The sequence below is a fragment of the Rhea pennata genome, chromosome 9 (genome assembly GCF_028389875.1).
Source record: "Rhea pennata isolate bPtePen1 chromosome 9, bPtePen1.pri, whole genome shotgun sequence".
NCBI classification, from domain to species: domain Eukaryota; kingdom Metazoa; phylum Chordata; class Aves; order Rheiformes; family Rheidae; genus Rhea; species Rhea pennata.
The window spans coordinates 975939-1003113 of record NC_084671.1 but is presented as its reverse complement, the minus strand read 5'-3'; the positions used below and the strand labels follow the sequence as shown (position 1 = coordinate 1003113).

General features: G+C 46.7%; 1 protein-coding gene across 13 annotated transcripts in view; it reads right to left on the bottom strand.

Annotated features, from left to right (window-relative positions):
• The window catches only part of MBNL1 (muscleblind like splicing regulator 1), a 118573-nt gene that overhangs the window by 60528 nt on the left and 30870 nt on the right, over positions 1–27175 (bottom strand). Inside the window, exons 1-2 of one of the 13 annotated variants that reach the window (XM_062582909.1) lie at positions 5537–5653; positions 5017–5148 (exon numbers count right to left, since the gene is read on the bottom strand). The exons of 9 other annotated variants lie outside the window; for them this stretch is intronic. The gene's annotated coding sequence lies outside the window, so the exon portion shown is untranslated. Of the gene's footprint in view, positions 1–5016; positions 5149–5536; positions 5654–7862; positions 7928–26423; positions 26443–27175 lie in introns of those variants that run through there. 3 more of the 13 variants (XM_062582914.1, XM_062582911.1, XM_062582910.1) reach the window with 3 other exon arrangements.

Here is a 27175-nt window from a genome sequence, read left to right as displayed (position 1 = left end):
CTGGGCTCTCTGCCGACTGCCGGCCAAGGCCCAGCCGCGGGCAGAGGCCCTGCGTGAAGTCGCCAGGGCCACCACGCCGGCACTACCCCTACGGCCCAGCAGGCCAGCGCGGAGAACAGGCTGCCGCTTGACGGCGATCGAAGCCTGCTGCCCCCAGCTGACCACTCTGCATGCAAAACCCCAAGAGGTCAGGGCCAGGACTGTCCTCTCCAGCACTCGGATCTACACGGCCACTTCTGGCAAGCGTCTGCATTAACATGCCAAGGTCAACGGCATTTAACGCCAGTTCCCCCCTCTCGCCTGGCGTGCCCTCTCCCGCCACGTCCCACATCTACTGAAGCACACAAAAATGTCCTACGAGTCTGATCACTACTGCTCATTTCCATGAAAGTTGAACTATTTGATCACTAACATTTAACAATTTTATGAAATTCTCTATTAAGAAAAAATGCAATTTATGTAAATTTATCACTCATGAAAAATGCAGAACTAACAGATAATACTTGGGACATCCACTGGGCAAGGTCCTCCTACCCAGCACACTGACTCCTCTTTACCACGACCTACTTAGGTGAGAGGACAGACCTCTGGGAAAGTGGAAAAGGTGGGATGTGGAGTTTGTTGCATTCTGAGATATTTGTTACAAACATAAAATTTATTTTCACATGAATGAAATTATTTCCTGAACCCAAGGTCAATAAAATCAAATCAGATTTGAACCATTCTGTGGCTCAACACCAAAGCTCAGAGGAATCACTTTGACCGCACCCCGCCGGTCTTTGCCCCGAGAAGCCGCTTCCACCGGAACGCGAGGGGCGGCAAGGTGGGTCGTCAGCAAGCAAACGCACCGCGGAGACCCCGCGCGCCTCTGCACAAACACCCGAGCGCCTGCAGTGGCACGAGGGGACGCAACGGTCACCTTGCCTGGAAAAGTGAGTAGTTACCTTCACTTACATGGGTCGGCTACAGAATCACCCCCATGCTAAAATCCTCATAAAATGCCTGGGGGGGAGGGGGAATCACTGCCTATGCACTACAAGGTAGTTTAGCTCTATTGCAAGATATTTAAAATAGACAATGGGTAAGATCCCCGATTTGCAGAAATTGTACTAAATTTAGCAGGCTCACCATTAAGAACTTGTTTCCAGAAGTTTGCAAAGAGCAGTAATTTTGCATTACCAATGTGAGGAAAAGATCTTCTCTTTCAGTTACCTGATACTGCAACCGCCACTGAACAGCACACTCTGCTCCTCAGCTGTGTAAGAGCTGGCTAGCATTTTCAGTCAAACCAGACAAAATAAATCCAACACATTTTCCTTGTTATAAAAATCCACTAACAGCAGGGTCTAGCTGTATATCTTAAGTCACTGAAATGAAGTAAGAAGTGACCTGATTTTCAGGAATGCAAACAGCTCTCAGGTTCCTAGCCCCCATATGTGCAAGATGTTTTACAATAAAGTAAACTCTCTTAGATGAAAACATATTGCTTCAATAACATCCAAACTTTGCTACTTTATTACTGCACATATATTGTACTGCCAAAATAAACTGAAACCAGTAGCTATGAAGGAAAAGGGAGAGAAATGTCAGGAGACTGTGACAAAAACACTCTCTCAAAAATACTATTTTTTGCCTTAATGCCTAAGTCTATCGGGATAACTAGCTGTCATCCAGACAGACGTGTGACAACTAAACATCCAAAGGAGAACGTGCCGTTCAGCATTTCTGTAGCCTAACACATGAATTATGTGTTTGGCAACTTGAAAAACTTAACACTTGCAGCCGTTTTTGCACAGTTTGCTTATACAGTAATTAAATTAAGGCCAGTTGGTCTACTCAGGAAAAAGTGGAGAGGCTGAAATAACACATACAGCCACACAAGAAAGGTCTATGCACAAGGTACGGCTCAATTTAGCCCTCACGCAACCGCACTGGATTTCCAAGGCCAGTCTAGTCCAGCGCCCCTGCACCAGGCAGCATTAAGCTCCACGAAGCGAGCCTGATGCGATTTCCAGCTGGGCCTCCAAGCTGCAGCGTTCGGCAACGCCCAGGCTTACGCAGACCCAAAGTTGACCGCTAAGGTCTGTTGCAAGGGGCAAAAAATTGAATGCTACGGAGATCCCACCTACAGACAACCTGAGCTGATCAACCATGGATGCTGGAGAGATGCTCCGGGTCCTTAACGCTCGCATGAGGTTTGTGATTAGCTTTCTGATGGTCACCAGCAGGACACTATTAACAGGAGAGGCAAGGAGACGGCACTAACTCGGCTCGGAGCGCAGCGTCTCTCTGCTGTTTCCCACCTTGTTACACGGCCCTGAACACGTCACCCGCACCAACCCCCAGCCCCTGCCTCTCCTCTCCAGGGAACAGGCTCAGCCACTTCCCGCTGAACCGGGGCGAGCGCACAGCCTCCTGCAGAGCCCGCCCCGGAGGGACGGCGCGCACGCTCCCGCTCCGCAGCGGGGACGCGCCAGCTCCGGCCGAGCCCGAGCGGCCCAGCCCACCCCGGGCCTCTGCTGGGCACCAGGTCCGGACGAGACGAACGCACGAACTGATGCAGCTGTTCAAAATAAAGACACGCGGAAAGGAAAAGCTTCACAGCGTGTGCAAAAGGAAGCAAACCCTTCTGTACGCAGCAGCTCCCAGAGCGAGCCGTGCCAAGCCAGAAGACAGCCCTGCTTTGGGCAGCACTGCTGCCACCACTGCAAACCTCGAACCGACCACAGCAGGTGCCGTGAAGGCCGAAGGCCCAAACACACCCCAGTGAAACTGAAAGTACTGCCCAACAAGGCACTTCCCCAAAAATACTGCCCCAGAAGAGCTTCAGAAACTGTATAAAAAAAAGTTTTGGAAAAAAAAGGGGGGAAATTTAACACTTTTAAATAAAATACTCTGTTGTTCTCCAAAACAGAGGACTTAGTGAAGCCAATTCATTCTGCTTTTGGCAAAGCAGTGATTTCCAATGAAACACCTCTTTCCTCAAGAAACCTCCTCCTACGATCCCCACCGCCTGGCTACGGCGAACGCGGAAGCGCCCGGGTGCCGGGGCTGACGGTCATCGAGGCCAGCTGCGGGGAGCCGCCCCGGCGACGCCGGGAGGGGACCGCGGCACGAGGCGGCGCGCCGAGGGTGCCGCTGCCCCGGGCGTCCGGCCGCGCTCCAGCGCATCGCGGACCACCAGCACTGGTCGGCCCACGGTGCGAAGAAACAGCACCGCGAGTGCCGCCCAGCGCTTCGCAGGAGCTGTCCCGGGACACGTACCGAATTTAGACCGAACCGCTCCCCTGGGCTGGCACGGGGTGAGTCCGCCGGTCCGCCTCTCCACGCGGGCGGCATGGTGGGGGCGCCTGACGGGCTTCACCGGGCTGGCGAGGACGGTCCCGGCAGGAGCCGCGGTGGCTCTGGGAGCCCCCAGCGCTGGTGTGCGGCCGGGCACCGAAAGCACCGCAGGCAGCCGCCAGGCTGGCGGCGAGCACGGCACCTCGGGGCGGCCACAACCCTGCCGGCGCGACCCTCAGACGGCTGCCGAGTTTCCTAGCGCTGCGGCACAGGCGGAAGCTACAGCTGCCTGAAGTTACTGGACGTCTTAACTTAAGAAGACTTAACCACCCGCAAAACTCATGAGCTGTGTGGCATGCACCACGGGAAAAAGGGTCCAGACATCCGCAGATCGATAGCGGTGAAAACTGGTATGTCATTGCTCTTCCGCCGAGGGAAAAACGCAACAGTCTCCAAACCGTTCCTCTTACGTTGCCTGGTAATTAACGCTCCCTCAATTTCTTTGAAATTTTTCTTTTAAAGCTTAATTATATCTTTTTTTAAACTCAAAATCAAAGAACAATTGTTAAAAGATAAAGATGAGGCAAGCAGAACATTAGACTTGCATTTTTCTTAAATGTCCAAGACGGAGCAAACAGTACTCTTCTCTTTTCCTCTCTACTGCATATTAATCATAATGTAAGTAAAATTGTTAGTTTTGACCCCCCTTTTTTTTGCATGTGCACACACATGTGAATATGCCATCTGAATTTTATATTCCACAAAACAGTGAAATCTTTCTCCTAGATTTAGCTCAATTATTAGAAATTATGTTTAAAAATAAGTTTTATGTAAAGCAACAATAAATGCATTTCAAAAGAAAACTAAAGAAGTGCTAACTACATATGACATGGAAGAGTCAAGGAAGCTTCTCACATTAAAAAGAGACAAACATTATCCATCAATCACATGCAGCTGATACTTATTTAAATATATACTCTGCGAAGAACAAAAATTTTTGATTAAATCTGTAAGGCTAAATCACTTCACTGTCATCAACTCTTTGGGAAAGGACTTTTCTGCAAGCGTGCACAGGGCACTGGCTCCCACTGGGCCCCAGGTGACACAGAGAACGGGGAGCAGCAGCAGTAGCAGCACACAACTGCGGAAAGCATTCCCAGCCCTGGCATGCCGAGGAAACGCAGGAGAACGCCGAAGACCACAAAGACTGACCAACATTTCCATTACGCTCCATGATCCCAAACGAAAGATGACTGCGACCCAGCTGCCACATAAAAGCTCAGTTACAGGTTCTCTCTCTTTTCCTTGCTGGGCTATCGCACATGAAGGAAAAAGAGGAGTCCGAAGAACAGAGGGTTGGTGTGCAAGAGAGATCCCACGTGAAATCTGGCAGCGAGCAGGTGCTGAAACGTTAGAAGGCCACGCCATAAGCAGAGCTGTCAGGGGAGCTGGACGCGGCTCTCGGAGGCACGGCGGGAACACCCCGCGGCAGCGACGGACGCATCCGGCACGAGCAACGCGGAAAGCGACCAAGACCCAGCTGGCCCAAGCTGTGGAGGAGCCATCAAAACCCAGTGACGTTGCGAAAAAGGGAACAGAGCAGAAAACAGAAATAATTGACTGCGATAGGTAAGCCAAGGAAGATACAAGGAAAGAGCACTACAGAGAGCACGCTGCAGGGAAACGGAGCGCAAAGGCAGGGAGACGGGTGGACAGAAACGGAGGGAAACAAACCGTTCTGCCGGGCAGAGGCGAGGCTGTGAGGGCACATCAGAGGGCTTCGGCTCTGCCCTGGCTCCACCAGCACTCGGCTGGGCTTTCAGGGCAAGGTCACAGCAATTCAGTCCTTGGGCACTAACGTAAGGACTGCACGAAAAAAAGACAGAAATAAAGATAACGAACGGCTATTCTGCATGCTGTACCATCTGTCCTGCCTAAAATCACGGCTGTGCTCCTGGCAAATTCCCTGGGACCCCAACACCTCGGGTGCCCAGACTGCCGTGCAGAGAACGGCACGGCCGCACCAGCCCCACGCCGCGAGCTCCCGCGGGAGGAGGGCACAGGCAACCGTCGGAAAGACTACAACCAGTGCCCCCTGGACACCCAGGCCACTGACTCCGCGGGGACTTCTCACAACCAGCATGCTCTAGAAGTTCTGCGCGGGGCTGCCTGATTTTATTTTAGTTTTCCCCAGACTGGTGCTCACTAAATCCTCTCCACTTATTCATATCCGAGCATTATCTCTGTTGCTTACCTTGGGCAGGGGGCAGAAGGCTTCCTGGTGGCCTGGTACAGATCCAGAAGGCAGCCAGACTCAGGTCTTGCGTGTCTGCAACACCACGAGCTGCAGAGAGCGCCGAGTCAGCAGCTCTCCCCGGCCAGCAAAGGGGAGAAGCAAGAGCATAAGCCAGGGCAGGCTCCGCGCGAACGCCAGCCAAAGCGCTCCTGCTGCCCAGGTGCACAGCAGTAGCCGTTTACGTGTTTACGAATAAATAACGCCAACACCTTGCACAGATACCTCGCACAGCCCAGAGGAGGTACTTCCTTCCAAAGGGACTGACAGCCTGCCCCAACGCCTGGCCGAGACAGCTGAGCGCACCCGCACGCACCTCGCACCGCTGCGCGGCAAGGCGCTCTTCCGCGGCCACGGAGAAAACACGGGCGATAAAAACGACACAGCAGCTTCAGTCAAATGTGGATACAAACTGAACCTAAAACACGGCTTCTGGTATAAGCTGTTATGACATAAAATCTCGCCTTCTCTTATGGAAGAAGATTTCTAGAACTGAATGGGGATAAAGTCTATAGAAAATGAAGAGTGCTTTGTATGTATATGGCCATTGTTTATCACCATAAAACCTATAGAGCTTAATTGAGAAAGGTTTCTTTTCCGTATAATTTACTAATTTACAGAATTTAGCAGATGTAAATTAAAACAGAAAATTAATACTTTTAAGTAGCACAATGTATTTTTTTTTAAAAAAAAGATTCTCTCCCATGCTCAGTCAGACCTCTTATATTCTGTAGATTAAACTTTTAGAGATTAAAGTTTTTAATGCTATGTGAAAGAAACTATTTTACATTTTACATCATCTGTAGTCATGCAGACTTTGAGAGCTATTCAATTCCTACCAGCTTTATGTGTATTAAATTTTAGAAAATATTTCTGTAAAAGAAAGCAAAATTTTAAACTTGCCCACAGAATACCTATCTTCTAGAGTCTTGTTGCTTAATTAAAATGGAGCAAATTTTGACATTAAATCGCAGCAATTTTCACAATAGATTTTTTCCTTGCATTTAACTGGGTCAGCAGTATTTTAAACTGTATTAGCTACAGAATTTAGGCATAAATTTTAGATTTGTTTCCTACAAAAATTGGCCAACATACAGAAATGTTGAGCGCTGAGAATTCCTTGCAGTTCTGTTGAACTGACAATATATTAACTATACTACAAGGCTGTATCTTAAGCACAAACACCATCAGGATTTACAGCTGACCCCGAGCAGACAACACCGCCTTTGCCAGGCTGCCTGCGGATGCCGAGGAGCCCGGCCGGCGCTGGCAACCCCTGCGCATCCGGACGCTCGGGCTCTGCTCCGTCGGCGGCCGCACGCACGGCCGAGAGCGGCCAGCCGCGGCCCCCCGCTGCCCTCGCCTCCTGCCTGCCTCCATCCCGCCCTCTTCGCCCTCCGCCTCCCTGCCCGGGTTTGGACGGCGCGGGCTGTCCGGAGGCGCACGCTCCTGCTCCTTTCGCACCACCTCTCCTTCACCCGACGCAGGGTTCTCTACCCGACGCGGCGACAACCGGCTGCCGGGGCAGTTTGCCGCCAACGCCAGCCGGCGGCACGTGCTGCTCCGCTCGGGAGGCGGCGCTGCCGGGCCGGAGGGGACGCGCGGGGCTGCTCGAGGGACGCCCCGCGCGGCGCCCGGCCCCCTCCCAGCTGCCAGCCCTGCTCGGCGGGACACGCGGCAGCACGCTGCCGCTTGCACTGGGATTCTAACACGCGTTGCATAAACTTAGGGTAAAACTCAAGCTACTTCCAAATACTCAGGATGACTGGCTAAGCGGTAGGGCAAAGCAAGGCCACGAGCCGTTTACCTATGGTCACCCCCAATACACAAAAATAACTTGTTTATTCCTCCTCATGCATTACCCAGAGCTGCCTGCGATTAAAAGTAGCTTTGGCTGCTTGCTGCCCCGATGGTAGAGAAAGTATACATGACAGCGCAGACGCACATTTTGCAAGAATCAGGCAACTTCAGACTCGATCCGCGGATGTCCACCGCCAGATCGGTCCCAGGAGGCCAGGCCAGGGCCTTCCCAAGACTGGCCTGATGCCAGCAGCCCTGTGGCACTTGGGACAACTCCCCACACCCTAACACTGAGGCACCACTGCAGGGGACAGGAGCAAATGAAAAGAAATATAGGAGAATTCAGCACTTAAAGATGCTAAAATATAAGTGACCTCTAAAACATATCAGCTGGTCATCCCACCACAGGTCTGATTTCCATGGCCAGGTGAGCACTTGCTGCCTTTACAGAGAGCCACATTAAAGATAAAATAAATAATGTTATTACCTGCGGTTGGAAGTGTTCTTTACTCACGAACTGATCTATCAGAGCGAGCAATGACCTTCATTAACTACCAGCCTCAGCCAGATCTGTGCTGGTGACCTAAAAGTGAACAGTTCTCCACCCCATTCTCAGCCAGTTCCTCCATTCCTTCTCTTGAAATACATGTGATAGCTTCACTAAGAATGCCTTTAAGTGAACTGCTACTGCCAAAAAAGGGAAAGAAATATTTGTTCTCAGATGCTCTGGAGGAAAACATTTCTAAATCAAAATGAGCCCAAGATTTCCTACAGGGCAGAAACAATTCTTTCATATATTAAAACATTATTTATCAGCTTTCTGATAGTTCTTTGCTTTGGTCACCTATTACACACTTTTCAAATCACATTTTTTATCTTTACTTTCCAAGGGTACTTTGTTCTTTTCACCTCTAGATTTTATTAGCCCACTTCTGACAGCTGGTCCTCTACCAGTGACTCCAAGCTCAGGGTCTGCCCTATTTCCTTTACCCTTTCTATGTAACACCTACAGGCTAGGGACACATAGGCAGCTCCTGCCTCTTGCTTCAGCACCTTCAAACCCATGCTGCAAAGAGCTGACTGTCCATCAGACAAAGTGCTCTCATCACGGGCTAAGGGACCTCTGTGGTCTGCTGATGCTGGCCAGGATGGCACCAGCACCTGCCACGTCCCATGGGTGGCCGATGTGTGCCAGTCACCGCCAGCGCAGAAATGTCCTAACCATGGCCTTTGCTCTTGATGGTAATGCTGTTTTGGGAGAGAGCTGGAGAAAACTTGGGACAGTCATTTTAAGGACCCAAACAAAACGAAAATGAACCAAGAGAGAAACCCAGATACACTTCCGTGCAGCTTTGTCTTACCCAGCCAAGGAAAGCCCCAGTGCACAGTGCGTGGTTTAAGCGCTGTGCTTTAAGTAGTGACAGTTTCTCACCATTTTGCTGCATGCTGAAGCTCACCAGAAATTGCCTGATTAGGTGGCCTAGTTCAACAAGCCAGCTGACGATCGGTTTGTCCTGGCGTCTCTCGCACTCAGCAGCGAGGGAGTTAGATCATTGAATAGAACTTCAACAGACTGGTACCAAAAGTAAACTCTGGCCCTAACTGTGTGTCTGGTATGGATGAACCTTGGGTAAGATTCAGAATTTTCAGACTCAAATATCTTACATACACCTCAGAAAAATCCATTCTGAAGCTGCTTTTAGGGACCAGGTTAACTAATGATGAGATGAACTAACCTCTGATTCAGAAAGCTGCTTCTGAATTTTGCAACTGTAAATGGGATTCTCCTAAAAAGCTGACATTCAGTGTTATTTAAAAACCATAAAAAAGCCAGTACTGCAAAGACAGGAGAACAAATACATGGCACAGGTTTCTCTTAAGAACTTGGCAAGGATAACTAAAGTTCTGAACACGGAGTAAAAGCTGCTTTCTTACAGGAAACATGTCTACGCAAGAAATACCCAGAAAACAATTATAAAACTAAGTAATTTACACATAGAATGGTTCCACTGAAGACCACTTTACTAATGCATTCTGAATACATGAAGTAGTAAGAGTTTAAATTAAGAGCCAAAGTTCAACTTTCCTTTCAGGAGCCCGAAAGCCGTTTTTTCCTAGATGTTGTCTCACAATTTGCAGCAAGTTCATGTAACAACTAATTAGATCTCTTTGGGGTTGACTTCTCTTTATAAACACGGTTTTCATTGGCTCCTCGCTCAACAGAGTGAATAAGAAAGTCCACAACGTCTGCTCGTAATAAAGAGCAACTGGTGAAGGGCGTGTGGGAACACAAAGGAGACCGAGGAGGGAAACGGCAGAGGAAGCTGCTGGAAAGTAAATGTTGCTCAACATGAAAAGAATATCGGGGGAAAAACTGACAGAGTGGAATAACAGGAAGCTTAGTCATTTCTGGACAAAAAAAGACAAAGTGTGAGAGAGAGAAGTGGGAGGGGAGAGTGCAGCAGCGAGAGGCCGAACGCAGAGCGGGAAGTGCAAGGCCTGGGAGGCAGATAAGAGCTAAAGGGGCTGACGCAGAGGGGCTAAAAGAGGCCTTTGGGCGACACATGAAAGCAGCGCGCACAGTTTGCAGGATAAACAGAAGCAGAAGAGGAGGAAGCACGGTGCTGCGGGCTCGAGACCGGCTTGCGAAGGACAAGCTGCAGCCAGCAGCGGGGCACGCAGGGCCGTGCCCCGGGGCACCCGCCCCTGCTATCTCAGGATTATTTTAACCAGTAAGTCTGTACTAGTGCTAAGGAACAATAAAAGCCTCCTAAGCAAATAAACAACCTTCAGCCCCTGCAGGCTAACCACAGGCGTGAGTGTATTGCTGGAGGGTTCAGGCAGTGAATCACAGAGGTGGAGGGACCTCTCGTAAAGCGCTATTTCACAAACACATTTTGTGACCCCTTGCCACACGTTTCAGAAATACTGACCTCGCAGTGGTACAGCACGTCCATGGCGAAACAAAAAGAATGAGAAAAGGGCACCAAATCGCAACTTTTGGAAAGGAAACTGTGTATTCTCTCATTGGAAACATGCATGTTACGGAAACAACACATTTAGAATCTGTATAGGTGGGGCCAGTAAAGGAATTTAAAATGAAATAGTGGTAGGACAAAGAAGAGCGGGCGCCTCCCTCCGCAGCGGCACACTGTCGCAGTCCCCACGCCCGAGAGGAGCGGCGAGGCTCCCCAGTTTTCCTCACTTGAACTGCTTCGGAATAAAGGGAAATTTCACCCAATTTGTGGCTTGGCTTCACCACACGGTAACAAAACAGCACCGGAGACAAATGTGTGCTTTAAGGGTCCCTTTAGTGTGCCTTCAGAGCGATACTTGATCCCATCACCAACATGCTATGAAATGATTTGATAATAGTTAACTCCGAAAATGGAAAAGTTAACTAGAATAGAAGGTTTCAGCTTGTAACGTTAAAGAAATTCTTGTGAAAAACATCCTATTTTGCAGCAGGGAGCCTGGAAGTACGTTACTGATGCAGACAGCCGAGCAAGACAGCCCCGGCTGCGTGCACGGCTCGGGCGTGACTTCCTGCCCGAGCGCGCTCCGGGCCTCCTAATGCTGATTTTTCGGATCAATATTTTACACAGACAGAGCTGTGTGGCAGACGCGTGCACTAACTAATCAACTGCATCTAACAGGCGGTGCGGCAGTGAACACGCACGCTTTGCAGCCCTGCTAGCTTCTACACCAGAGGTCTGGCCTTGCTTACTTTCTGCCTAACACAGTGACAACAGAACAAGAGACCCACTCTTTTGGGGGTCACAGCATGCAAACACAAGTAATATCCACCTTTGCTGGACCAGGGCAGCATAAACATAATCAAGACTACAGGAAAATATCATCTGCTCTCACACATTATCCATCTCCTTTTTGTGGATCGCAAAGCCTCTTATAAACTTCATTTTTTAAAATGCAACTCCTTCCTCAATGGAGTAAACACAAAATTTGTACTTAAATGCATAGATTCACTCTGTTAGAACCACAAATCTAATAATTCCCGTAATTCAAAAGCTAGTATTTTAAATGCCAAAACTAAATTAATGCATGCGCTGCACGTGGGAGCGCGGAAGCAGAGCAGGGTGGAAGCCCGCCGCGTGGCCACGCTGTCAGTGATGAAGCGGTCTGTCCTGCGCCCTTTTCGGCCAGAAATCAGGTCTCTGCTCCCACTTGTTCCCGAGCAGGGCCAGGAGCTTGCTCCACCTGACAGGTGGGAGCAGCCGCGGTGCCGCCGCATTTCGAAGGGAGCACAAACAGAAGCGAGACAGCTGGAAGAGAAAAACTCTCTGTGGAGGAACGGGGCTTGGACAGGGGCTGGGTGCATCTGAATATCGAACTGTGTTGTTGCCCGAAGAGCTATTTACTTCAGAAATTGCATCGGTTACATTTTCTGCAGTGGTTCGCCAGGAAGCAAAGCCTGCAGTATGCGATAGAGGTAACACGGAGAAATACCCTTACAGGAAAACCTGTTTGTGTGAAGGATAACCTTGTTGCTCGAGTTGAAAAAAGCAGTAATTTTGTGATGCATACATTGTTCTCTTCAGAAAGGGCCTGGATAAAAAGAGGGTACGTTTAGAGAAGTGACCAGTATGAGTATTTGGTATCAAAGCCTTGACCGGCTGAACTCTGTCAGAGTTAAGGATCCGGGGAAAAGTGCTCGATGAAGCTATGAGGTACCTGACAATCATGGAAGTGGAGCAGAAGGTACACACTAATGGCAGATCCTGCTGTTCGGTATCTGCAAGATACTTTGAATGAATCAGGAGGTGAAAATTAACCTCTCACTGCTATTTTCCCTGAATTGTTCAACAAAGAAGATCGATGGATATGAATTATGTGGAACACATTTTTCTCAAGTTAAATAATCAAGAAATTTACCCACACACTGCTCTGTGGTCAGAACTCCCTTTAATTGTTTATTTTAACGTGGGCACTGACAATTGAATGTCCTGTCACAAAACCAAACTATGCGGGAAGAAGAAACTTGGTTTTAGAAGAAACTTGAGTTCTCAAGCTTTTTCAGCTCTTTGCTCGTTTCCTAAAGCTGCCAGCACTGATGCACCAGCATCTTGTACACAAGCAGCTGGAGGGGGGATACAAGGCCTCTCCAGGACCGCTGCCTCGGGCTGGACAGCACGCTAGCTCCATGGACCAGAGCTGGCATCTTCTGGGGATGATCCGCCCAGGCTGGACAACGAGTGAACAAGAAGTATACAGCTTAATACACCATAATTAACGTCCTGAGGATTTTTTCAACATAAGTAATATTGACGAGCAATACAATGTTTGAAACAGCTACAAGCACCATTATTTAGTGTTTTTCAAATAGCAGTTGAAAGTGTTGACCAGAGACTCAAAACTCCCCATAAACAAGAAAAAAAAACTTGAAGTGTTAGTAGATGAAAAACCTCTTTGATGCTTATAAAATAAGACATTATTTTTACTGTTTTGTGTTACTAATAACTTCCTCATCTCTTCATAGTGCAGTATGAAAGAAACTACAGTTAATAAATGGCTACTTCCCGGTGAACAGCAATATCAATACTTGTCCCCTCAGTGCAGCCAAGTCACTACTCCTGTGGAGCAGCACAGAGTACAGCCAGAGGAAGCTACAGAAACTGGATGCAAAGGTGCGAAGAAAGGGGAGCAGACAGGCTGCTGGAGGAAGCGGCATTTATACAAAGTTTAAGTTCATTAGAAGGCATTTTCCTAGCTCCATTACCTTTGCCTCATGCACTGAAAAAAGACAATTTTCCCTTTGCAGGTAGGAATCTGCAGCAGGCATGAGCCCCAGAACGTGGCCGTAACCTGAAGGCTCAAACTGCTCTCGCTCAAAGTGTTCCGCCACAGCGCTGGTGGGAAATCAGCAATTTTCCACGTGTGGGAGCCAACGGAGCTGACGACACACACAGTAACAGTCAGAATAATGACCAGCGCATCATGATCTCAGCCTAGGAGCAATTTTTCCCTACATTCAGCATGGGTGAGGCAAAATCAAGCACTGAGATGAGAGTACCAGCAGCTAGGGGCTGAGCTGGAGGCAGCGTGACAAGTATTGGCTCTTCAAGAACCTAAAACCTCTTTTAATATATTTCACATAGATCTATGCAAAAGGAAATAGCTCAGTTTTGAGAGCAAACGCAAATAAAAATCACCATCTAAATTTCCCCCCCCCCCCTTTTTTTTAATGCAACCGGATTGGCTCCAAAAGCAGTCAATCAGACAGGAACCGGAAAAGCAAATACGAACTTTCTGTGCTTCTGCTGCGTTGGTGGAAGAAAAGGAGGGAGGAGGAGAGATGGGTCTAGAAACCAAGGTGGAAAGAGGGAGGAGAGGGCTGGAGGATGACCCAGACCAGGAGCCACGCCAGCGCTGGCTATGGCCCGAGGACACAGCTTGCCCTCGTGCACCTCGCCGTCGCACACGTCCTGCGGCCACTGAACTTCATTAGGTAAAATAAGAAAGTTTCCAGTACTTCACTGCTCATCATGAAATATTTCTGCACAGGGATACAGGGTCCCTCTTCCACCACTTAATGCATCTCTCAATCACTAGAGCATTTAAAGCAATACAGCAACACTTCACCCACCGAAAATCTCTGCATCTCTTAGCTCCTGAGAGGAGCAAGAAATTTTTGAAGCAAAACTTAAGAAGCAGAAGCTGAACTTCACCATCTGTCAGGTGATCAGAACAAAACTTCAGTAGTCACTTCATAACACTAATTACTAGCCATTTTAATAGGACAGGATAAAAGAATTAAACAACTCTCCTAGGTATGGCTGATGCTGCACAACTGACCTTTTGCCTTGCTCCACAGACAACTATAAAACCCAGCAGTGCTTTCCAAAGCTTAAAAATAAAATATGGCTGTATTTTTAGCAACTGCTATTTTCTCAATTTGCCTGAGCATAAAGAAGAGTTTCTTTACTCACAAAAGACCTTTCCAACTACTGGAGTTATTCTGGAGGTCCTTTACCTATGAAACCAAAAGCAATAAATGAAACACAGCAGTCTGAAAAAAAAACTTGGAGAAGCCACCTGGCATCAACGGCTGCAATCGCAGCAATAATCGCTTGCGAGGGCAAGACCTAAAGAGAAACGGGACAAAGCTCCTGCAGCGTGACGACTTCTCGATGCACAGCCGGGTTATCTCCTGGCTCAGGGGCTACAGGCTGCATCGTGGCAACAGCAGCTCTCACCTCGCTGGATCCCAGCTATGGCCTCCTGCCTCAAGGGAAACCTCCACTTACATCTCCCGTTAACACGCCACCTTGCACACACCTGCAGGACCGAGCTCCCGGCAGCAAGGCCCTACACAGCATTTTGGAGACAAAGCGCTGGGCATTCCTGCTAAATACTATGCTGGTAGCAACACCTGAGGGCATCACTCATCCAGCTCGCACTGCAATTGCTCAAAGACGACAGTATTTGGTGTCAAAAGGTGCCACTGTCACACCTTTGTCACAGACTGAGGGCAATTTGCTCTAGTTTAAAGCAAAGTATGTGGGGAACAAAATTATGAAAACAGCACTTATCTTTTTAATATAAAGCAGAAATCACCAGTGTACTGCAAAAACGCTGTGGTAGCAGCAGTCCACATGGCACAGATCAAGGAAGAAAACCAACAAAACCAATGGCTTTATCAGAGTAATATAAAGAACATATATACATTGAAGGAGAAAAAAAATCCAAAAGGAAAGGAGCATCGCAGTTCCAGAGACCTTCTGGAATCAGTGGTGGGTAAAGCATAAAACTGAGAAAGTCATTTTGACAGTGCACTTTAATATACAATTTAATTTTTAAAAATTATGTGAAATAAAATAGATCAATGCCAAGCTCAGTTATTTTTCAATTAGTGCCATTACAAGGGAGAAGAACATTTAGAGAAATCTAAAATAAACTACCTTCAGGGTCTTTTTTCCCTTTTTCATTTGCTCTTAGTAAGTATATGAAACAGATTGCCAAGTAGAATGGAGCATACTCCTGCCTGGAAAACTAAAGACAGTCAGGATATTACCCTGATTTATCTGGAGCATACAGATAACAATAAAGTGCAATGGGTTCAATGCATGTGTTTCCTATCCATAATGCACTTATCAATTTTGTTCTATTTCAACACAATTATCTTTTGGTCAAGTAGATCTTATACACCAAATGGCTACACACCATGATATCAGTAAGCTGCTGTGGCAGTGATCTGCAACCTGACCTGAACACCTAGTGTCTCAGAAAGCAGGAAGATGATTTTCTCTCCAACCATGAGCTTTCAAAAATACATACACAGACTGCCCCTTTTCAAACACATTCCAGTCTGAGACCGAGCTTCTGCAAGTCAGCTTTCAAATGCAAGAGGTTAAGCATAACCATTAACTGAGACTGGTTTTAAAAGTCAGGGTGAAATATGAAACAGCTTGCATGCTTGACTGCTGGGTAAGAGCTCATTAACTCTTAGTTAGAACGAATGCAAAATAAGAAAATATTGGGCATAGATGTGAAATTTGGAAAAACTGCAAACCTCTAGTCCAGGTCAGATAAGCCTGTAAAAATGTGTCACTTATCTGAAAATGAATCTAAACGTTTGGATCTGGAAATCACAAGCAAATCCGGTCTGGGTGAGGGTTATCACAGTTTTGGCTCTTATACAGGTTGAAAACATTCCCCTAATGTTTCTCTATTATGGCACAAAATTCCTCATTCAGGGAACTAGGCTGAAACCGACACAGGACTGAAAACTTACAAGGAGAGAGCTTAAATATATATTATAGCAATATATTGATTTATGTTAGTTAACACCCTCCTCCCCGCCAGGCCTTATTTTGTCACCTCCCAGGGAGAAATACCTCCTGTCTTAGTGTTCTCCCTCAAAATCCCTAAATCCCTACCGGCCTCGATGGGCAGCGTTCAGCAAGCAGCACCGGGCCTTTTCCCCTGGGAAAGAGGAACGAGACCCCGAGGCAGACGGACACACAGCCCAGCCTCTCAAAGCTCGCAGCGCACACAGGCTGGAGTCTACTCAAAGGAGTTGCTCTCCCCCTAAAACAGAGTGCTGATTCTGAAGCAGAATGTCTGTGCTTTACAAACCCACTGATTCACGGTTTTTGGCAAAAAGTCGCTTTGACAAGACACCTGCTCACAGAGCAGCAGAGTTGCTGTCTGGGTTTCCACCCCAGGTTGGCCTCTAAGAGCGATGCTGCTCCCTGGAAATAGCCCAGCGCTATGGACTGTCCTCGTCCTCATCCCTGGGTGCAGCCGTTTCCTCACACTCGTGACATGATCGTAGGGCGCTGTGTAAGCGAGCTAGAGAGCAGGCGACAAGTGCAATTAACTCCTGACTCCAGCGGTGCAACCGAGAAGAAAGGCCAATAATGAGACTTTCAATGATAATTGCAAAGCTGTAGGTATGGAAATTACAGCCTATGCATCTTCATTTCCTCCCCTCCAGCATCAAACGACGCATGAGAAGTTGATAAGAGCTATCTGTCTGGAGATAACACTCTCAGGGCAGGAGGAGGACTAATGAGACATGATGGCAGTAATTGCACCCGCTCCTGACTGCAGGTTCACCTTGCCCCGAGGTTTCCCACCTGGGGCCCGGCTCACCTCCCGGCCCCGGGACTCGCGGGCAGCCGTGGCCGTCAGGACTGCTCCCGTCATCTGTCCCTGGCAAAAGGGAGGTGTCCTTCCGCCGCGGTGACCTGCTCCGGATGGTCCCAGCCCTTTTCGCAACACCTCCAAGCCACTTGCGCACACGCAGCCAGCGCAGGTTACTGCTCCCACCGTAACTGCTGGGGCTGTCCTGGAAGCCGCTCCGCAGAAGTCATCCTTGCTCAGAAAACCACCGGCAAGGCACAAGGCAGGACGCAGCTGCAGCTCGCAGCCGGGGGGGACCCCGAGGCGCCCGGCAGCACGTGGGCGCCCCGCAATCTGCCCGCTGCCGCCCGTGCGGAGCGGCCCGGGGAGCTGGTCCTTTCTGCCAGCACCCCAGGTCCCAGCGCGCTGCCCCGACGCCGCAGCTGCCCACTGCCGGGCTGTTTCACACGAACCTTTCCCTCCGGCTCTGCGCTGCGAGGAAGGGATTTGTGTCTCTTGGGAGAGCAGTTACCAAGCCTTAACAGTTGCATTTTTTCCTATCAGAAAACATTTTGTTATGTTTCAAACACTTCACTGAAAAAGTTTTATGTACAGATTTTTGCCAATATAGACTTTAAAATAGGTATTAAAAAAATAGTTAAAATAGAGTTAGTAAAATACAAAGAAGGTAGTAGATGACCTAAGCTTTACCACTGAAAATAGAGTCAGCAGGTGTCCAATCCTACTTGAGTCACTCAGCGTTTCCCTCTCGTTCTCAGTGGGAACCAACCTGTATCCTTACCCAAAAGTCCTGATTCTTTTCTAACATAATTGCAATACTTTCCTTGCCTTTATTCATTTTCTGGTGGGGAATTCTGGTTTCTGATTTGTTTGTTTGCATATTAATCTGATGCCAAAAAGAAAGCAAGTACAAAATATAATTTCTAAAAACTGAGTGACATAGGAAGCTATACATGACACATACGCATACCCAGGAAAAAAGCAATATACTATGACTAGTAAATCATAAAACAACCCACAAAACTAAGAAATTCAGCTTTAAGATTCAGATCTGGAGGCAGTAAAATGATCACTATTTCATTAATATACATCTTACTATCTACATTATGCAAATAAAGAACATAGATATTACAAATAACTGTCACACGTATGCGCTCACTCCCAAGTTCCGTAAGCCTGTGTACTGAAAACTAATTTATGAACGACAACATCTATCAATGTTTATATGCAAAATGCTTTCATCTAACTCCAAACCCATTAACGGAGTCTCAGAACAATTTTGATAACAGCTCTATTCAAATTTCATGACCCTTTCAAGTATATGTGAACTGCTGTTTGCCGGGATGTAAAGCAAACCCTGAGCTGGCATACGAATCGTAAGACGGCCGTGTTTTGTAAACAGGGCTAGGAGAAACCTAACGGCTTCATTTCCACAGTTTAAGGCTCAAGTTTAGTTTCCAGGTGACGCTGAAAGCCAAAGGCGGGAAGGGCAGCCCCGGGGAAGCCGGGAGCGAGGGTCCCGCCGCGCGCTGCCCCTCGCCCCGGCCCACGGGGCGCCTCCAGGGGCCCGACCCGGCCCCGGCGCATCCCACGGGCAGCGGCGGGGAGCTGAAGAGCTTGCACCGCCGCACCGCCTGCGGCTTCCGACCCGTCGCCCTGCCTTCAGCGAACAACTTGCATTTACCCTGCTTTATGCTTTTTCTATCATTAGGAGAATGAGTGTGTGTGTGTATTAAAATGCTGAGCTGAAAGCTGTATATCAAATAATTTTAAACTTACACTGCAGTCATTTTTTTTCAAAGTCTAATCACATAGGTATTTACAGATCTAAAAATACAAGATACATCTAAGCAACAAATATGTAACAAACACCACGTAAAAATATTTTGCATTGTTTTAGCCTTAAAGAAATCTTCAATTGTCTGAACCATTAAGAGGCAAGCTCTACTCCCCTTCAGGTTTTCAGTTTTTTTACTCAAGACAAATGTAAAAGGTTTGCAAGAAGGCAAAATTCAGCTCACTTCTCTCCACCTCAGTATTTAGATAGCTATCAATACACCAGTCTGAAAGCACACCAGTAACTCTTCACGCTTGCCACCACGTACAAAAGCCTGTCTTGCAAAGAGCAAGCAGGAATTGAGGAGAACTGGATTTTTTTGAGGAAGTTAAGAGGGCACCACATGTTACATGCTGCTAATGAACTGCCTGCAAAGGTCCAGCTGTGAAAGTCTCATGTTCTATTTTCCCTTCTCCTCCCCTTCTATCTGGTGACGTTTTCAAACTAAAGTCATTTTTCCTTCAGTATCTTTCAAACTGTGTAACAGCGTGTGATTTCCCTCCAAGTTCATGCCTTTAATCTTTTCTTTGCTTTCAGTGTCTCACTTCAATCTCTATTTCTTCTCCTTTTCTTCTCTTTCAATTAAAGACTTATCATCTCCTTAGTCTTTCTTCATTCTGTAAACTGAAAACCCGCTGTGGTCATCACCTCCTTTTCTCCTTCGCCTCCCTCAGGTGCTCTCACTTCCCTCTGGAAGTCTCCATTTCCACGCAGGTTTCCCTCGGCCGTTCGCTGCGCTCTGCGTGTCTGCACACGGCCTTTCCGTGAGATGGGATCTGGCGCCACGGCGAAGGAAGAGGCTGATGCCAGCGGGCCAAGGGACCAGCCCTCCCTCCCCGCGCCTGCTGGTTTTCTCGCAGTGCCGCGCCGGCGGTACGGCAACGCCCCGGCTTGCGTACGGTGGGCAAGAAAGCTGCCAAGCTCCAACCTTGCTGACTGCCTAGGTGAGAGGGCTGCACAGATCGCCAGGCACGGCGCAACGCCCAGCAGGGACGGACACGCCGCCCACAGCGAGCACCACCAGCGCTGCCCAGTGTCACCGATGTGAGCACCGCGCGGCGAGAAATGCAAAGCAGCTCCTGCGCCCTGCTGCGCGCAGACCGGCAACCGGCACTCCAAACCTGACTGCACACCGAGGCCTCCTGAGGACCAGGCACGGGTCTTGGCACTGCCAGCGCCGGAGGGCCCACACCGGTAACCCAGCACCTCCGACACGGCCCGCCTCGGGGCACGGGGGGGGTCGCGCCACCCCACCCCGCTCCCAAGGTGAGCCGAATCCCCACGCAGCTGCCGGGGCGACACGGTACGGAGCGACCGTGAGGACACAACCCCAGCAGCAGAGCTGACGCTGGAGAGAAGGGACCAGTCCTGGAGCCAACAAAACGCAACCTGCACCCAGCCTGCAGAGGTTTCGTAGCAGTGTCTGAACTGCAGCTTCACGTCTCACAGAAAAGCGATACACATTTCCCCTGCACCTTGCCTAAGGAAAGTGGAGAACACTGAAACTGCTCATTTCTACCAGACAGAACCATTTACGGTTTGACACAGTCGCAGCTTTCAGTCTGAGCTTTTTTTTTTTTTTTTTTTTTTTTTTATTTTTTTTTTTTGGCTAAGATGCAAAGTGGTGGAACTATATTTGCAAAGAGTTGGTAGCTGACGGGTTGCACCTTGCGCTTGTTTCAGGCCAATTCACTCAATTCCCCCAGTAACTCCTCCTTCCTGTCTTTCTGACTTCTCATCCAAAAATCAAATCTATTTATATGCTATCCACTTTTACTTACAATTAAAGTGTACTGAAAAAAGGGGGGAAATGGCATTAACAATGCTCTTTAGCTGGCTACAAGTAGATCATCTAAATAAAAACATTAGTACCAAAACATCTTTCTTATTCCAGTCTTGAAATAAATAAATAACTCTTTATGGAACTTATTGAAAAAACACGTTTTTAAACATATTAACAGAAAAAAAAAACCCTAAAGTAATTAGTTGAATTTCTAACATACTTAATAGAATGATATAAAAATAAATTCTGATCTTAAGCAATACTTTGAAAAGGAAAGAGTGCAGTAAGTAGTAAATTCAAAACCCTGCACACAGCTACTAAAATGCTATTCATCCTTCAAAGGAAAGCTGTACGTATTCTTAAAAAAAACCTGTTTATAACACATTTTATTCATCTAAACATTTGTGGCTGGCATTCTGTAAACATTCACATACTTGGAAAACACTTATACATATGTAACTCCAGAGAGTTAATTAAACACAGGCTTCCAGCTATTCTGTTGCACACATATATTCTGCTATTAGTATTTGCAGGAGCTGAGAATGTTAGTTTGGAGGTTATTTTCAAGAAGTCCTGCTTCATTTGCACAACGAAACCCACGACTTGACCTGGCATTACAGTAATAAACCTAAGTAATGACAGAAAATAAACAACTATGCCATCCAACACTTCTGATCAGGTCCTGAGAGTGGATAAATAACATGGTAATAGCTAAATGAATTTTAATTATAATTAATCATTTTATGATATGTCTGTTTCAGATCATTTTTGTTATGAGCTATTTGAGCTTGCACTCAAAGTTTGTTTTTTTCCCCCCTCTTTTCTTCTAAGCATAAAATCAAGCTATCCATAATTCAAGTAAGAGATGTGATATTAAAAAAAGGATATAACAGGAGCTAGAAAATCTGGTATTCTGAACCTTAGGTGGTGCAGCAGGCACATCTCTTTAGGATTAACTGTTTCTGTTGATATAAAGAAGCCATGCTGATTTATATCTGCAGTGGATAAAATTTTTTAAAAAGCACTTCAATTAAGGTTTTAAACCAGATGAGAAATAATTTCAAGTATGTTTTTTTTTCTACATTTTTAAATCACCATTTGGATGAATTATCCACATGATTCTAAACTTTTAAAAGTAAAATGAGAAACCCTACATACAACTCACACTTTGGAACATCCATCTCAGTAACTCAGCGCCACCATGGCCATTAAAAAAAGCCTAATTTACTCACAGCTACCTTAACCGACGTCTTCTGTGGTGCTGACCATAAGACAGGGTGGTGTCAGCCCTGACGAGAGGCGCCCGGAGAGGGAGAGTCCCCTGCCCCGGCTGCTACGAGCACCTCCAGCAGCTGAGCCGAGACTCACGCTGGAAACGAGGACTGCGAGATACTGTTCCACTAAGACTGAACTCAGAGAGCATGGGCCACAGATTACAGGATAACATGAGTCATTAGGAGATGCCTGAAGAAAGCAGAGTATATAAACCAGATTTTGACTGCGTGTACAACTTAAGCTTACTGCAGGCAAGTCCCAAGCTTTAGGAAAGCAATGTTCCAGTAAAGCTTTAAACACAGTAATCCAAGATCTAATAAACTGAACACAGATGCCAAAAAGCTGGTACTTCTGTACTCTTACAGTGGCATTCTTACCTTTGCCAATTAATTTATTTTAAGGATACAAGTAGCTGTACTGCAAAAGAAAAAGCCAGCTGCATTACGCTGTGCATGTGTTTAAATTTTGCTCTACATGTACTCACTGTGTCTTCCTCCCTCATACGTGTACTTAGATACTTCTGAAAAATTATTCAGGTTATATACATGACTAGTCTTATTCTCCATTTTTCTCTCACTCAATCAAAAGGAAAAACTGCTGATTAAAAAAAAAAAAAAAAAGGCTCATATGTGTTTCTCTCTGCATCCCTTCACTTTAACTCATTATGCTGCAGATTGGGTCCTTTCATTTTGTTAACGAATGGCCAGTTTAGTACACTTCATTCTACTGAGCTGCCATTTAAGTGTTTATAAAACCCGTTTGCTCAGCATGACTGAGGCCTGACGCCACCGCTCCTGAAAGCGATGCTGTACGAGCGTCCGCCCAAGGGGCGAGCTAAGCTGACGGCCCCACCAGGAGCCAGGCCCAGTCGGCGTCGATACCCATGACTTCGCGCCACGCCAGTCCTCGCTGGCCGTGTCGCACTGACTGCGCTTCACTCCTGGGCTCCCTTTTCATTTCAGTCCTCTAACACCACTTTTTTCTACATTTTGAAGAAGATTCTTACTTAGTGCATCTTTTTTTTTTTTTTTTTTTAATACCTAGCATATATTCCAATTGATTTGTAGCCGTTAGCCTTATTCAATACTTGCATGTAGAAAATTAAATTTGTCAATGACGTTATTACATTTTTATATGCTTACGTTTATTCTTTGTAAAAAGTTCAATAACCTTCCTTGCAAATTTATTTCCCTTCAGCAGATATACTGTTCTAAATATTCTGCTTTTGCAAAGTGGGGAGAACAGAAATGACACCTCTGTTCACTGCTCTATTTACATATTAATGAAATTAATATTAGCAATGTTTATTTGAACACAAAATGCATCTTGCAAACGCCTTCCTGAAAAAAAATGAATTTAAATACTTCCACTAACCTTTTTCAGCAATATTTTAAACTATCATCCAATCATGTATGAATACCATTTTTGACAATACCAGTAAAAAAGTGCAGATAATCTTACTTTCAGTGCAATGAAAAGCTGAAAGTTTTCCCTAACAGTCTGGAGACCATTTAACTATGTTTATAATCATTTTTTAAGAAGTTAGTTTCAGCTAAAACCACTGGGAACAACTGATCTAAAGATCTCTCCCCTTCACCTTGTTCAGTCCAGTCACATAAAAAGATTAAAATACTCTTTTAGAGCTGGTTACAGTGTGCTTACACTTTTGCTGCATATATATTTGATCAGGTGGTCCCCCCCAATACACACACATTCATTTTTGTGCAACAAATGCTCCACAAAACGAGAAGCGTCCCCGACCAGCAGCTCCCCCCCAGCGCCTCCAAGCCGCCCTTTGGGTTTGCTGGACTCTGCTCCGCTGACAAAAGCTCCCGGGCTGAGCGGACACGAGCGATTTTATGCCAACGTGGCCAAACGTCGAGACGGGGTGCTGCGGGCAGGCGGCTCGGCCAGCACCCTCGGCCTCCTGCTCTCACCTGCACCGCTTCCTCCAGATTTACAGCTCTCTCTTTGCACCTCAGAGCACCGGCTGGCAACCTTTAAATCACTTTCCCCCCTCCATGAAACAACTCCTCACACTCCACTAGTAAGGGGAATTCTGTATTCTGAGGTGCGTTACTTGAAATAAAGCATCCATCCATGTATGCCCGAGTGCCCCGTGCCAAGGAAGCCTCTTGCTCCGCTCCCTGCAACACTAAGACACTCAGTATTCAGTAAACAATAAGAATAAAATCCAAAGTAATAAATACAAAGAAATGATTCTCTTGCTTCCTTCAAGCAATGTCTAGTTTATATGTGAAATATTTAATCATTCAGCCTATCCAAACCAAGGCTTCTTCCTAACTGACTTACATTTCTGTGTAGTTATAATTCCTGCATAACTCTGAGCCTTCTCTTAACTCACTTCAGCGTAGGGAAAATTTTAAGAGAGTACTGGACAAGCAAAGGTACATTGATGTAAATGATCTTTTGAATGTGCACTAACACAAGAAAGCTGAATTACAGATGCAATTCATCCATCAAAAGGTGGTTCTAAACACTGATTGTACCGGTACTTAGGTAGAAAATTGAAAGTGATGAAAAAAGCCAAGAAGCTTTTCAAAGTTTAATTTGCCTTGTTTCTGTTTGTATAATCTGCTCTGAACTATTAACTGCTGATATGGTAATGGCTAAATTCTACTCTAAGAGCAGAACTAAGTGTACAATTTTTTGGTCCAAGTATTTGCCTCACCTATATCAGCTTACAGCGAGTCCCAAGGTCCCAGAACACGTTTGACACAAGACTATTTTCTCCTGCATGTTGATTTCAAATGACTAAAGTTAAGTGTGTGTACTCCTGTTCCTACATTAACAGACGAAGAAAAAACACGCACTTTTCTGGACAACTACTTGTACCTACAGCTAAAAATCAGTCAGACTGTGGCAAAAACCATTCATTGGCCAGCCACGGCGGGAGAGATCCCCCTGAGAAACCCGGCAGCGCCCCTTCGCCGCAGGGCGACGGCACGGGTGGTGCTCCAGAGCTCGCTCCGAATCCCACCACGGCAAAGACCTTCACTTCTACAGCGCTTGGCCAGGTCTGCGCTGAAAACACTGCTGTAAATTCATCGTGTAACTGTGCATGCTCGCTTCAACACTTTCACATACAGTTATTCCTTTGGGGTTTTTAGCATGTGTAAGGCATTTTCTAGTCAAATTCAGTAAAATTCACTCTGTGTCTTTTTGTAGTTTCAATCTAGTCGTTGTTTATCATTAGCTTTCAGTTATGATTTCAAAATTGAGGATATTTTTAAAAAGATGCAGCTCTACGGAAAAAGATACAAAAAGACACTGGAAAAGCTGGAAATCGAAGAGATACTAATATTGCAAAGGGCTAAAATGTCACAGAGCTGTCTATTCCCTTAAAGTCCTGCAGCCGGGATGCTTCCCCTTGACAACAACTCAGTCAACGATGAATGAGAAGACAGAAGAGATTTAGGAAGACTCTGTAACAGTGGCCTTATCCATCACTTCACAGGAGTAACCTACAGCTACACGGGGTTTGTACTGCTTGGCCTGCATTTTTTCAGCATGTCCTGAATTTGTTTTAGTAAGTCAAATGATCCTGTTCCACATGTGATTTGTACAGCCCGCAAACCTGCATTGGCTCTTGCATAGGACCTTCTGCTCTGGCCATAAACTGCATCTTGCATCCCAGGTTCAGCAGAGCATTTGCTACTCTCCTGCCGCACCCCTAAACATCTCCCCCAGCAGCTGCGGCCACACGAGACACAGTCACTTCGTAGCTCCCCGCAACACCCTTCCCAGGTCGGCTGTTTGCCGGCCTCCTGGGCACGCACAGAAATACATCCTTCCGTGCAGCCAGCCTGAACAAACCGTGTTCACCCTAATTTATTTGGTGCACATGCCTGATTAGGCACAACTTCAGTACTTTGCCATTCCTCTTCAAATTTAAGTGTCAATCTTACAATTATTTATGATGTGTTCATATTTAAGCTTGTAAATTAGGACTTAAATGAAACCATTGTGATAAAATGTAAATGGCCAGATTTCCTCAAAAATACAAAAACAAAAAAAACACTCCTTTCTTCAGATAGAAACTTACTTAAAAAAAAAAATTTATTCTCTGTACTATTTCCTGAGTTAGGAAGGATCCAAAGACAGCTGAAGTCAAAGAGAGCCCTTCCAGGAACTTCAAAGGACTTGAAGTGCTCTAGAGATGTGAAGGTTCGATCCAAAGCCATCACCCCAAACTGCCCACCCCTTTCCACACTCCTGTCAAAGCACCACCACTCTTCAGCACTCTGAGTGAACTCCAAAATTATCAGCATTTTCCCATCAGAGCAAGATGAGTACTTCTAGTGAGCCAGCACACTATTTCTGAGACGTGAGAGGCCTTCAGTATTTCCAGAGTCCAAGAGCAGGGAGTCAAAAGGTTTGAGGAGTAAAAAAGGCTGCTTAGCTTAACACTTTCACCAACTGGAAAGTTCACGCAGTGACTGTATTAGAAAAAAACGAAAGTGGTGAAAGTAGATCCCCTTTATCACGTCACTATAGCCGGTACATCCCAGAACGTCTCCAATTACCTTTTAATGAAGGACATTAGGCCTTGAGACGACACTAATAGCACATGGCTCCGTTTCCTCCGCAGCCAGGTCCCCGCTCAGCACACTGACACGCATCAGGGCAATTCCCCCTGGCTGCCAGGCACTTGCTGTAGAGCCGCCGGCAGAGAAATCCCCCGTTGCTCTGAGCTCAGAGGAGCTCAGGGGAGCTGCTGCCCTGCAGCCTGCCACTGCTGCGCCGTGTAAACAAAGTGCCCAGATCAACTAGCCCTCTTCAAAAGTCTGTCTTTATCAGGATGTTAACACTTTCCTCTGTGTGCTCAAAATCTTAGATTGGCTTTCAACTGCATCAACTGCTTTTTAATATCAGTTAGAAGATCAGACATTCTCTAATGGAGGGAGTATGCTATAAGCACTTCAATAAACACAAACAGGAGCCCCCAAAGTTTCCTTATTTGCACAAGCCAGTGTTTCACTATGTTACAATTCAATTTTTGCTTAAATGTTATTTCCCTAGACAAAATCTTTCTAGTGGCATTTTGCAGATCAAGGAAGATGACAGAATTCTGGATCAGAGTGAAAATATATCTTTTGTTAATTTATGCATGGCCTAATTTAAGTGCTACTGTTAAGCCGAGGCTCAAGAAATTAAAAGACGAATGTCTTTCAATCAAAGCTGAGGTCAGGCTGACAAACACTGCCCTGCCACGGCGCGTCACGAGGGCTGGTTCAGCTTCGGCAGCCGGGCCCCCGCGACGCCTGCCAAGAAGCAC